This window comes from Cynocephalus volans, chromosome 8, assembly GCF_027409185.1.
Source record: "Cynocephalus volans isolate mCynVol1 chromosome 8, mCynVol1.pri, whole genome shotgun sequence".
NCBI classification, from domain to species: Eukaryota; Metazoa; Chordata; class Mammalia; order Dermoptera; family Cynocephalidae; genus Cynocephalus; species Cynocephalus volans.
Genome location: NC_084467.1, coordinates 52,167,205 through 52,179,433, shown reverse-complemented (window position 1 = coordinate 52,179,433; position 12,229 = coordinate 52,167,205). Strand labels below are relative to the sequence as shown.

General features: G+C 36.0%; 1 protein-coding gene across 5 annotated transcripts in view; it reads right to left on the bottom strand.

Moving 5' to 3' along the window:
- NFIA (nuclear factor I A) overlaps nt 1-12,229 on the bottom strand; it is a 357,970-nt gene that overhangs the window by 121,437 nt on the left and 224,304 nt on the right. The window lies entirely within an intron of this gene.

Genomic DNA, 12,229 nt, shown 5'->3' with positions numbered 1-12,229 from the left:
TAAGAAAGCTGAGAAGTTAAAAAATTAATAAATAAGTAAACATTCTCTAATGAGGTCTTGGCAAAACAGACCATAACATCTCTTTCTTATTGGAGCACCATTAATGTCACTTTTATCCCACAGATCTTAACAAAGGAAATCCAACCACAATATACATTAAGGTTGACTTAAAACACATAGAACAATAACAAGGAAATTCATAGCTGAATAGGAAAATCTGGGTTGATCTCCTGCTCTTGCTCATCTCTATCCTCATCACTTGACGTGCGGGCTGATACTTGTTTCAGTTCCAATCTTTCAATTCCTTATTTTAAGGATAAACTAACATGAGTTTCTGTATGGAGTGAAAATAAACACATGCACTTTAATCCTGCCACCAAAAAAGCAAGCAATATATTTTAAAGATTCAGTTGAGTCTGGCTCAAGGACTTGAAGGTGGGGGCCTGCATTCATCCATTCGAACTATCACTTTCCTGGTTGCCCCTTTTCTTTTGTCCACCTCTTAAATGTTGCTATTCTCCAGGGTCTGTGCTCATCTGTCCTTGTATACATATATATATGTGCATATGTGTGTGTGTGTGTGTATTTCTTAAATTATTGTATCTACTTCCATGATATCAGGTACCAGTCTAGATTGTGATATCTGTGAAAACTAGAATAACGTTTGTTCTGCTCACCACTGTATCCTTAATGCCTGAGACAAAGCAGTTAGTAAGTGAAAATGTGTTAAATGACTAGATGAATAAATCTATAGGCCAATCGCTCTTGAATCTTTATCTTTTGCCAAGATCTCTCTCCTGCATTCCAAACCTATAAACTTAAATATTCATTGGACATTCCATCCAGGTAACCCACAGGTATCCTCAGACCCATCATGTCCAAAGCTGAACTCATTTTCTTCTCCCCAAAAAGCCTGTTCTTACTCTTTTGAATTCCCTATTTCAATGAACCATACACCATTCATCTAGTTTTCCATGTTTTGGTGACATCCCTGACTCCTATCTTTTGTAATCACCCACATCCAACTAATCCCCATCGATTCGGTTTCCTTACTATTTCTTGACTCTATGTATGCTTCCATCTCCCCACTATGACCATGGCTCAGGATCTTCCCACTTCTCAACAGCATGATGGGAAAGCCTCCTGTGTTCCCTATCATCAGTCTTGGCTTCCTCTCCAATCCACTCTCCACTCTGCAGCCAGAGCTGTCTCACTAACCAGCAGACCAGATGATTCATTCATTTATTCAACAAACGTTTATTGAGCACCTATCATGTGCCAAGCATTGCGCTAGGGGCTCAAGATACAGTTTCTACCTTCAGGGAGTTTACAGTTTAGAAGCAGAGACAGCTGAAAACATGTAAAATAAAAAAATTATTTAAAAAATTATTAATGGTATAATGATATGAAAGAAACAAATAGCAAAAGCTTTAGAAAGGGTGGTCAGGGAAGGTCTCTCTTAAGAGCTGACTTTGGAAAGATATTAAGGAGCGGGCCAGGAAGAAAAAGGGGAGAGCTCTACTGGCAGAGGGATTAACATGTGCAAAGGCCCTGAGGTAGGAAAGAACAAGGGTATTAGAGAAACTGAGATAAATCCAATGTGTTTAGAGCTCACTGCCCTATCAGAAATCTTGTAAGAGACCCACAGAGCACTCAGGGCACAGTACAAACTCTTTTGCACTGCATATGACCTCGAAATAGCCTCTGTTCTTTTCTCCAGGTTCATCTTTTATCTCACCTCCCGATTCTGACCCTACCCCTTCACCTAAGGGAACTACATGCACCTTCCTGGACCTGGTTCATCCCCCTCCCCTGATACTACTCATTCTTCCTACAATGTCTGTCCTTCCTACTCTTTGCTTGCTCACCTACTAACCATCCTTTAGGACTCAGCTTTGTTGTCACCTCTATCAAAATTCTTCTGTTGCTCCCATCTCTGGGGAAAACTCCTTTTTTCTTTCCTCAATACTGCCCAGGTACACTATATGCCCCTCTAACCTATGACTTAGCATACTGAATTGTAATTTTGCCTTTTTCTCCTATTAGACTGTGAGCCCTTTGAGCGGGGAGAGTATCTTCTGTGTCTTTTGTATTAGGACCTCCAGGTCCTAATACAGGGCCTGGCAGGCAGTAAGCACTCCAGAGATGCCTCTGAATAAACAAAACTCAGATCGGGCTCACCCAAATTTATTTTCCCTTTTCATAAAAAATTTGAGAGAATTTATTTACGTCTTTCTTAAATTTCTAGCAATATAGTTTGAACTAAAATTGAGCCTACCTACACTGGAACACTATTAAAATGACCCATCCAAATATTCTCTCCAAACTAAATAGGATCAGGACAGGACAGACAATGAAGCTTCTGGTCAAGAAGGTGCCATCAGTTTCTCTGAAGAGAAATGCCTGAGATTGTCCTATAGTCATTAGCAACTTGGGTGCTTCAAAAAGTTCATGGAAAGATTCCTACTATCTTTTAATTCTATTTTTCACAAACTTTTGGAAGTATATTTGCATTGTGGGAGATCAAGGAAAAATAGAGTACAAAGGCAGCATTATTGCCCATAATGGACATAAGGGACCAAAAATGGGACCTAGTTCCAAGCTTAAACTAAGATCTTGTGTAACCCTGAGAAAGTCACTGCAAAAATAACAATTTCATTATTCTTCTGCCACCACCAACCTACCACCCAAGGCTAATCTTAGTAGAAGGTGTGTATGTTAGAGGGTAAAGTTTATGTGAATGTACAATAATCAGAAAAATAAAGAGTATAATTATTTCACAAGTCCTGATGTAACCATCTCTTTCTTCCTAGTACTATCAGATTATCAGACAGTTTTGGCGGGTTTATGTTCATTACGTATCCCTGAGGACAGGTCTGTACATACACTCCATGAAACTTTGAATGGCTATGAAACTGGTTTTGTGCCTTCACCTATTATTTGGAAACCCACTCATGAACTCTATAAGAAGACAGAAATGAGAAATGAAACCTAAGAAATGATGGAAGAAGTGATATTGCTAACATAATTACTAAGCGATCCTGAGTGGATTAATGTTTCATTCTCACTAACACAAACCAAATCATAAAAATAACTTTCAGGGAAATTACACTAATCTGATTGTTCTACTTTATCGCAAAATGAGAGAAAAGTGGGAAAAAAATAAAAAGGTAAATTTAAGCAATTCCAAATTCAGATGTTATTAGCATTAATAGACCCTCAGTTGGAAAGCTGATTAAATATTCCTGAAAGATCTCAAGATTTACATTTTGAATGGCGCCTCTCAGAAATAAGTGCAAAACGTATACTCTGTTGGAAAGCCAGATTGCTCCATGATCTATCTTTATAACTCTGAACTACTGTTCAGGAGCAATTGTATGGGAGATTGAAATGAGGAACAGATCCTCTCTCATTTTATATAAAACAGCTAAAAAGTTCATTCACTGAAGTTCAATGAATTTCCAATTAGAGTATAGATTTCAATACCTTGGAGTCAGTCATACTTAACAGTGGGGAGAGATTAGACTTTTTTGGGAGACACAGAAATATAAAAAGCTAAATTCTTTTATGGGTAGGTAGGAAAAGCAGCTCCCTTTACTTTGATGATATCAGCAGTTATTATGGAAAATGCCATTATATGGGAACCAAATCTCATTTCATGGAGGGACTGAACATCTATCTACCTTTTAACAAGCAGAAAAGAAAAAAAGTTAGATTTGCAGAGAGACAGGTAACCTTGCAGAACTGTTCAGAGGTCAGGGGAAGAGACAGTTGGGAAAAAAACATCCAGACGGCTGGCCATTACATCAAGTTTGAATGTCCATGCAATAGAGTTAATTTTGTCTCTGAAGAGGAAAGTCTATACACACAATGGTATTTTTGTTTTTCCTGTTGGGATATCAAGGGGCTCTCAGCCCTAAATGAACAAATCTCATCTGCTTAATGGATGTAGACAAACTGCAATACACAGGTCATTTCTTCAAAAAGAACGTATCTCTTACTCTATTGTCCTTATTTATTGGTAAATAAGGTGCCATCCCTAATCAAAGATATGCCAACGACTAGGCTTTCCCAAACTTGTGCGCTCAGGCCACTCGAAAGGACAAGAGCTCCCTCGTTCTCACGCCATTTATATTCCACAAGGATTTGGGGTTGCCTGTGATGTGCACGCCCTGTGCTGGGGACATGGCTCTCATAGGATTCACATCCTCCCATCCTCCAAAAAGTTCACCTTGTCAGCCGTGCTCCTCTCTGGAATTTTAATTTCTCCTCCTATGAACTCCCTACCTATGGGAATGAGGCTCTTAACCTCCCCTCTTGTCCCCAGCTCAGTGCATTTGAGGTGTGCTCAATAAATACTGTGAAGGAGAGAACCTCTGCTCTCCTTGTCTCATGTCACTAGCCTCTTCCTAACTTATTTGATAGTTGTTTACATGTCTTATGTCTGCATTCCTACAACAAATAAGGGTCTGATTTGTGACTATATGTGGACTATTTAAATTATTCTACCATTCATTAGTGACATTTGAGGTATTTTTTATTTTTAGAATAATTTCTAATATTACAACAAATGCAAAAAAAAAAATCAAACATCTACTAAAAAAGAACACAGGAGCAATAAAAATTAAAGTACACATATATTCTTTTTGTGCAGTTAACCTTTCCGATGGTAGAGGAAAACTCATTAGGTAGGTACTCTGCTTACAGTAAACATGTAAAAATTGACATACAGTGTTAGACTAACAATAACACTGAAATACTTTTGTGTCTAGAAAGTTATGCCTGAGAATTTGTATAACAAAGAAATATTTGTCATCAAATAATATGGATGAGGTGTTTTGAGATTCTCAGATGAATAAATGGATTTGTAATACGGTACAATTGTCATTTTGGTTTATCATGACACATTAAGGAATTGTCACCATTATGGAAATAATGTACTCTTAGCTGAAAAGAATGAAGCAAAATGAGGGTTGAGAAGTATGTGTCACGGGACTTAAATACTGTCAGTCTCCTTCTTTTGTGGCTCCAAATTTCCCTGCACTGCTCATTCACTGTTACTCAATATTGACACATGATCTGTGTTTTTTGTTTGTTTTTCTGTCATTGCTCATTCAATGATTTCTGCCATATTCATACTGATAAAGTCAATATTTGGTTTACTGCCTTCATTCAATAAATATTTACTGAATGTCTATTATGTGCAAGCACAGTCCTAGGCCCTAGGGACACAAAAGGAAATGACACAAGGTCCTTACTCTTGGGGGCTCACATCTCCAGTCAAGGAAGATATTTGTGCTAAGATTTTCAGTAATGTACAAGGGTACTCCAAAAAGTTCATGGAAAGATTCATATTATCTTTTAATCCTATTTTTCCATGAACTTTTTCAAGTACCCTCATATCTATGTAAAATTGGGTCTTTTTATAAGACCTTTCTAGAAAAACATTATAAATTGACAAAGACTATTATAATACCCCACTGTGCTGAGTCTGATGGTTGTGCACACATGTATGTGGTGGACACCTAGAAACCACCCTTGCAGTTAGGAGTGGCCACAAGTAGGATGTGAATATGAGTGATATAACCAACTTTCACCCCATGTGCCTGAAAGGAAATTCCTGTTCTGGACACTCTCTCTTCCCTTTTTATGAGCTAGAACACTTTTGACAATGCAGACAAAGACAGTGCCTATGAGACAGAGCAATGAGGTAGAAGGAACCTGGGACTCTGAATGACAGTGTAGAGTAGAACCACCTTCTCAACTTAGGCTGTCCATCTGGGAGTGTCACCAAAAAGAAAAACAGACTTCAATGTATACAACACACTGTACTTTTTTGTGTTTTTGGTTTCTTTGTTATTAACTTAGCACATACTAACCAACATAACTACTAACTTTTCCCTTTTGGATCTAAACTGTAACAAATTAGCAGCCCACAGGCCAATTCCAGTCTGCAAATATATTTTGCTTTACTAGCACAGCACTTACTATTATTTTTATTATTATTGGAATGCTTTTAAACTAGACATGAATTTATAAATTTATCACACTCTCCAAAACCCTTATTTAAATCTGCAAGGTCCCTGTCGGTGCATATATCTATCGATCGATCGATCGATCGATCGATATATGTTATGCCTGATATGTGTCTTCTCTCCACTTTAATTCACTAGCACAGTAGGGAAAGAATGGATGGATGATTGGTGTCTTTTGTCTGAAAAAAAAAAAGCCATCAGTATTTCATGATGTCCTTGAGAATTAACTTTAGGCTTCTAAGCTAGGCATTTAAAGCCCCTCAAAATCTGGCCTCTAATACACTTTTTCATCATTATCTTCCCATAACACCCACAGATATACTCTCTGTGTTGCAGCCAAGATTTCCCACCTGCTATTCTCTAAATACAGAACGGATGTGTTCCATCCTCCATATCAGGGTTCATACCAGGACTTCCCAAAATGTGTGATGTAGAGTAGACCCCCAAATGCTCCACCAAAAACAAACAAATAAAAACAAAGATACAAATGTATATCAAATAAAGGTTTCCATACTAAAATAAGTTTGGAAAATGCTATCACACCCATTCTTGGAAAGTGACAGGGAACGTTTATATTTTAAAGTCTCTAAGAATTCCTGCTATCAATACACTTTCTTACTATGATTTAATTCATTATTTCCTCAATAATTTGGCAGAAGATAACATTTGTGCAAATGTTCTGCAGATACACTGGTTTATACTGCTCCTTTCCTCTTTTCCCCATTTGGGTTAATGTGCTGAGGGGGAAAAGGAATCAGAAGGCTTTGAGCTAATTAACACTTTTAACTCATGACCCAGGGACGCTCCGCATCTTAACTTGCAATCACTCTGACATATCTACATTAGGAAAATGGATTCAAATCGAATGACAGGCATTATAAAGTTAGTCTCCTACCTGCAAAATGTGTCCATAGAACCTCTCCAGATAGTAGTAATTTTCACCAAAAATATACCTTTCATTTATCCAGTATTTACTATGCGTCTGGTGCCCTGCTAAGAACTTCAACCATATTAGCCCTATTCCTGCTCCAACTCTGCAGTTGGGAATATTCTGATTCTATAAAAGAGGAAGATTAAGCTCAGAGAGGTTAAGTGACTTGCTTAAGGTCACACAGATAGTGGCAAAACTTGGATTAAAGCAGAACTGGGATAGGCAGAATTGCATATGACTAATAATAATACATTTTATTCCACTTTAATCCATCATGTATAAAACTGGAGACTTGAATATCTAGTTTAATCCAAAGGCCTTGTTACATCGTTTCACTAAGTCCTGCAGTTAATATGGGAATAGTAACATTTAATTAAGCTAAATTTAATTGCCCAATGACTTCACATAAAGAGGGTTTATGAGTCTGAGTTACAAGTGATTGAACAATTAATTTAAAGACTATGTCTATTAGATATCAAAACATCCAAGAACAAAAAGCAAAGAAAGACTTTTACTTATTTGTATGCTTGCAAATATTGGCTGCATGACATCATAGAATGAATTAGAAACGGAAGGAAACTTAAAGGTCATCTAGTAATGGAGTGATCATTATTGTGTTGCAACAAAAAATTTCAGACTAATAAAAAAAATTATTTTTTAAATTCATTAACTATGTCAGCTTTCCTGTACCTTCTTCTTATTTCCCTCGATTTTGGCCCTCTGGTACAGGCAGAATAAATCTTATCTCTCTTCCATTCTGCCATCCTTCAAATGCTTGAAGACAGTCCCACAACCTAATTTTCTCTCCTCCAGTCCCTTAACCTAATTTTTCTCTCCTTTCTTTCATTATTTTGTCATGTCAACAAATTAATTTCCCCATTTCCCTTAAACATTTAGAATCATGCATTTACTAGGCCTATATAAGCAGAAATAGGTGTTTTGCAAGGGGATTCAACCACAAATTAGCCTGGTACGAGAACAGAGAAACACTTTAGGAAATTGTTTTTAAAGCACCATTAAAAAAAAAGAGAAAATTTCGTGTCATGTTAGAGAAGCTAAGGTCCACTAGTATAATCAGGTTTAGTTCAATACTTTTAAATTAATCTGATAGTTTTTAATGCACCATAAACTTATTTTTTAATTAACTTGGTTTTGAACTAAAGGGATTTTTGTAAGCAACCTTATGTTCTGAATCAAAGTTTTCTCTAAACTTGGACAGTAACGACTGGTAATTTGCAAATGGATCAAACTATTTGTAATAGCTTTAGTTTCTGCTTATGAACCCTTACATATACTGGAGAAAAAATAAGAAAATTTATTCCCTGAATACATCAGAAACTGATTACCTTAAATGAAACAGACATGAAACTGGATCACCTGAGGGCTACCCTGGTTCATGGATGTAAAACAGCAGAAAACCTTAATGGCCCATTGCCCTGTTCTTCCTTTTCAGGTTTCATGCACACAGCTGTGAAACCACTTACAGAGAGCCCCGCTTGCTAAACCACCTGAGGACACATGCAATGACAACTAAAGAAGTTGACCAGGGGCCATGTGCTAATTTTAAGACACTCAACACTGATTTTGTTTCACCAAGCATGGAAAGAAAATCACTGATGGACTGAAGCAGTATACATTTTAAAAATTCTTACAATTTTCTAAGACTAGAGAAGAATATGTATATAGTACATATAGGTATATGCAGTTTTCCAAATATATAATAAAATAAATCCATGTTTAGAACCACAAATGTAAAAAGCTTTCATCTTTTTAAAAGTCATTTGCTTTGTGTGATTCTTGCTCATTTACACAGCAATTACTTAGTTACTGATGCCATAATCCACAGTGTACATTAAATTATAGAACCTATATTATACGTTTCTGCAGATACTATGTATGGTATGCCACAACTCATGTGGGCCACAAGACTTTGAAGTTTCCTGGTCCAGCACAAAGTATTTTAGAAGCAGAAAATTCTTTGTGAAATATAACAGAATGAATTAGACTGTTCAGGCCATGTCGTGTTAACACAATGGAGGAACACTTTAAAGACTTTAAAGTCATGTAATGCAATTCTAGGCTGGATTTTTCTTGTTTAAAAAAAGTAGAATGGGAGTGATTGGAAGAGAAAAGGGCCAATATTTGACAACAGAAATCAGCATAACCTTTTAACTGCAGCAGCCATGGGTGACTGCCCTTTGACCTTGGAAGATTATGTGGGATTTCAATGACAACAGCTGGAAGTGAGCATGTGTGAATAGAGAACACAGATCTGAGGCCTGGTACAAAGGACTGCACAATCTCTGCCCAGATCAGAGTGCTGATTAGAAATTGTTTCCTGGTCCTGGCTTAATAGAGTGTGATCATGAAAGTTGGTGGGCTTTTTGGTTTTTTTTTTTTTTTTTTTTTTTAATTCTTCAGCAAGACGAAATTATTGGAGGATTTCTTCCACACCCAATCTCCCCCTCACCTCCTCAAATCTTCTGGACTTGCATATGTAACAGGCTCATCTTTCTTAAGGATGTGGTTATGAACAAGACTTTGTTTTACACGCTATCTTTCATACACAAAATTTCTTTCAGTTCTTGAGTTCCTTCCCTGAATTTTAAAATAACCTCTACAGAGGCATTTCACAAAGAGTATCATTAGTTTTTATCTAAAGATCTGTCAAACACAGACATACATACACACGCAGCTTGAACAAGGCCTCGATGAAAGTGGAAACTCTCTCTCTCTCATCTTTCTAACTCTGCCATTTGTATAGTGTACAACATATGGTGGTCCTCAGTATATGTGTGATGGACGGACACAGAAATGAAACATCTATTCTTATTCATTCTTTTTATTCTTCTTGAGACATAAAGGTAGATTCCTGGTACTACACAAATATTTTAAAATTTCATCTTTTTCTTCAACCAACTTCATAAATACACTAGCAATTTTTTAATTAACTTTTTAGGTGTGCTTACTCAATAAGAACATATGAAAAAGATGAGTAATTACTGCCTTTCAATGATAAGGTAACAATCTAGCAGATACAGAGATATGGCTGCTTGGTGAATGTGGTCATTTCAATCCATAAAAACCTCAATGAACTATACTCATTGAGCTGAAATGCATGTATGCTGGTGCAGATGCATTCTCAGTTTCCTACGCAAGATCCCCATATTTGCTGACATTGCTCTGAAACCACTAGACTTATGCTACATGATTACTGAAAGGACATCAGGTTATGACTCATTTATGTTGTTTTGGTTTTACCACACACTCTATCTTACCTTCCATTACTTCGGATTTTGCTAGCTATTCTAGCTCTGGGTTTTGCTAACTACTCTAGTTTCTATATCAAATTCGTAACTACTTAACTTCAGTAGAAGGTGGCCTTTCTTCTATGCAAATAATAACCTGAGTTGGGCAGAAACCAACCAGGCTGAGTGGTATGGGACAAGCATAAGCTGGTGAAATTGTCTTGTGAATCAGACATGATCATCGGCCCCCATCCTTCTATAGCAACTCTAGATGTTATTCCAAACAAGCCACGGGACAGATTGTTTTCTCAGAACAGACCAAATCCATTTGCTGTTTCAAAATTCTATAAACAGAGTATTAAGGAATTCAATTCCCAGAGCAACTATATGGGTGTTGGCTTGAGTTTCATGGGAGCTTCTGCCAAGCTCACATATTTGTAGAACTATTGGTTTAAAGTGTCCTTTGCAGTTCAGAGCAGGAAGGACCATTACTTCTGATCTCAGTTCACTTTAAGGACTGAGTCTTGCTGGTGACAGGTATAAATGATAAATGTTCCAGAAAGCTGACCTAATTTCCGCTGAAGTGAGTGTTTTGCTAAGAACATTCCCTCAAAGTGTCAGCTTGCAACCACGGATTCAAACCTGCCCGTGTCTATTCTCCTTAGTGAGCTACCATCGCTTTTGAAACTCCACTTAAAATGAAGTTAATTTTGTCCATTTATCAAACTTCCCCAGACTTAGTTTTGAATTTAAATAAGCTGTGTATCTAATTTAAAATATGAAATTATCCAACATACTAAGTTTCATAGTTTTTAGTTCTTTGTGATCAGAAAAATCAAACACTTTGGACTTAAACATCAATCAGGGTGAACCCATAACGCACTTGCTTTTTCTTTTGCAAAGGGATATGGCAAAATGTTCGTTTCGTTCATTTTGTCTTTCAAAAAAATCATACTTTCAAGGTCTTATTTACATATAATAAAGTAGGAGGGGCAGTATTATGGAAATTAAAATCCTAAATATACTAAGCCTCAATTTCTCCGTCTGTAAAATAGAACTAATGGTTGTACCACTCTCAAAAGTTTGTTGTTAGAAATAATAAATGTGAGATGGTACACTTAAAATGCTGCAAAGAACCTGGAACACAAAATGTGTACAAAAATGATAGCTATTATTGTAAATAATAAGTATATTCTCTTTATCTTAGATTTTGAATCACATACAGAATTTTTAATAGAAAAAACATTTAGAAATAACCATATTTGTTTGACATGGAATCTTAAATAATGCAGATATTCATATAAAAGTTGTGTATAAAAATCAAAATGCTGATAATTTTTTTTTTTTTATTTAGTGGCTTGCCAGGAAGATCAGGATCCGAACCCTTGATCTTTGTGGATAATATAATTTTAATTGAGTAAAATTTTAAGTAGGAATAAAATTATTTTCTAAAGCAAGTAACACAAAACATATATTAAAAACAAATCCTCTGGCATTTCTCAGGTTTTTCTTTTTTTAAAAAAAGGAAGATACAATAGAACTTAGTCTCTAAGTTATTTTAAATAAATTTTAGGAATCTTTAATTCTTTAGGAATTATTTAAAATAATTTTCAGGGTGCAAATTTTAGGAACTAATTCAAATGATTTTAAATATAAATCTTATCTATTATTTAAACGCATATTGGACATCTACATGGCCCAAGCATTATCCTAGATATGGGGATACAAATTTTGGTCTTATATTTTTGGAGTGATGACTACTAATACTCTAGAAATGAACCATATGTCAATTTTTCTCACAGCAGATCAAGTTTTACCTACTTTTTCAATTAAAATCATATAGGAGCACTAAGAAAAATAACTTTTAAATGGTGCTTTTCTTTTTTCTTGGCCAGTTTCACTTTATCTTTTTAAAGAATTTGGTTTCCTGAAAATTCCTGTTGGTAACTAAATGTGTCATGCTGCCTGCTCTAAAAAATAGGTATTTAGAAATCTAATTTTGTTTTTCAGTATTT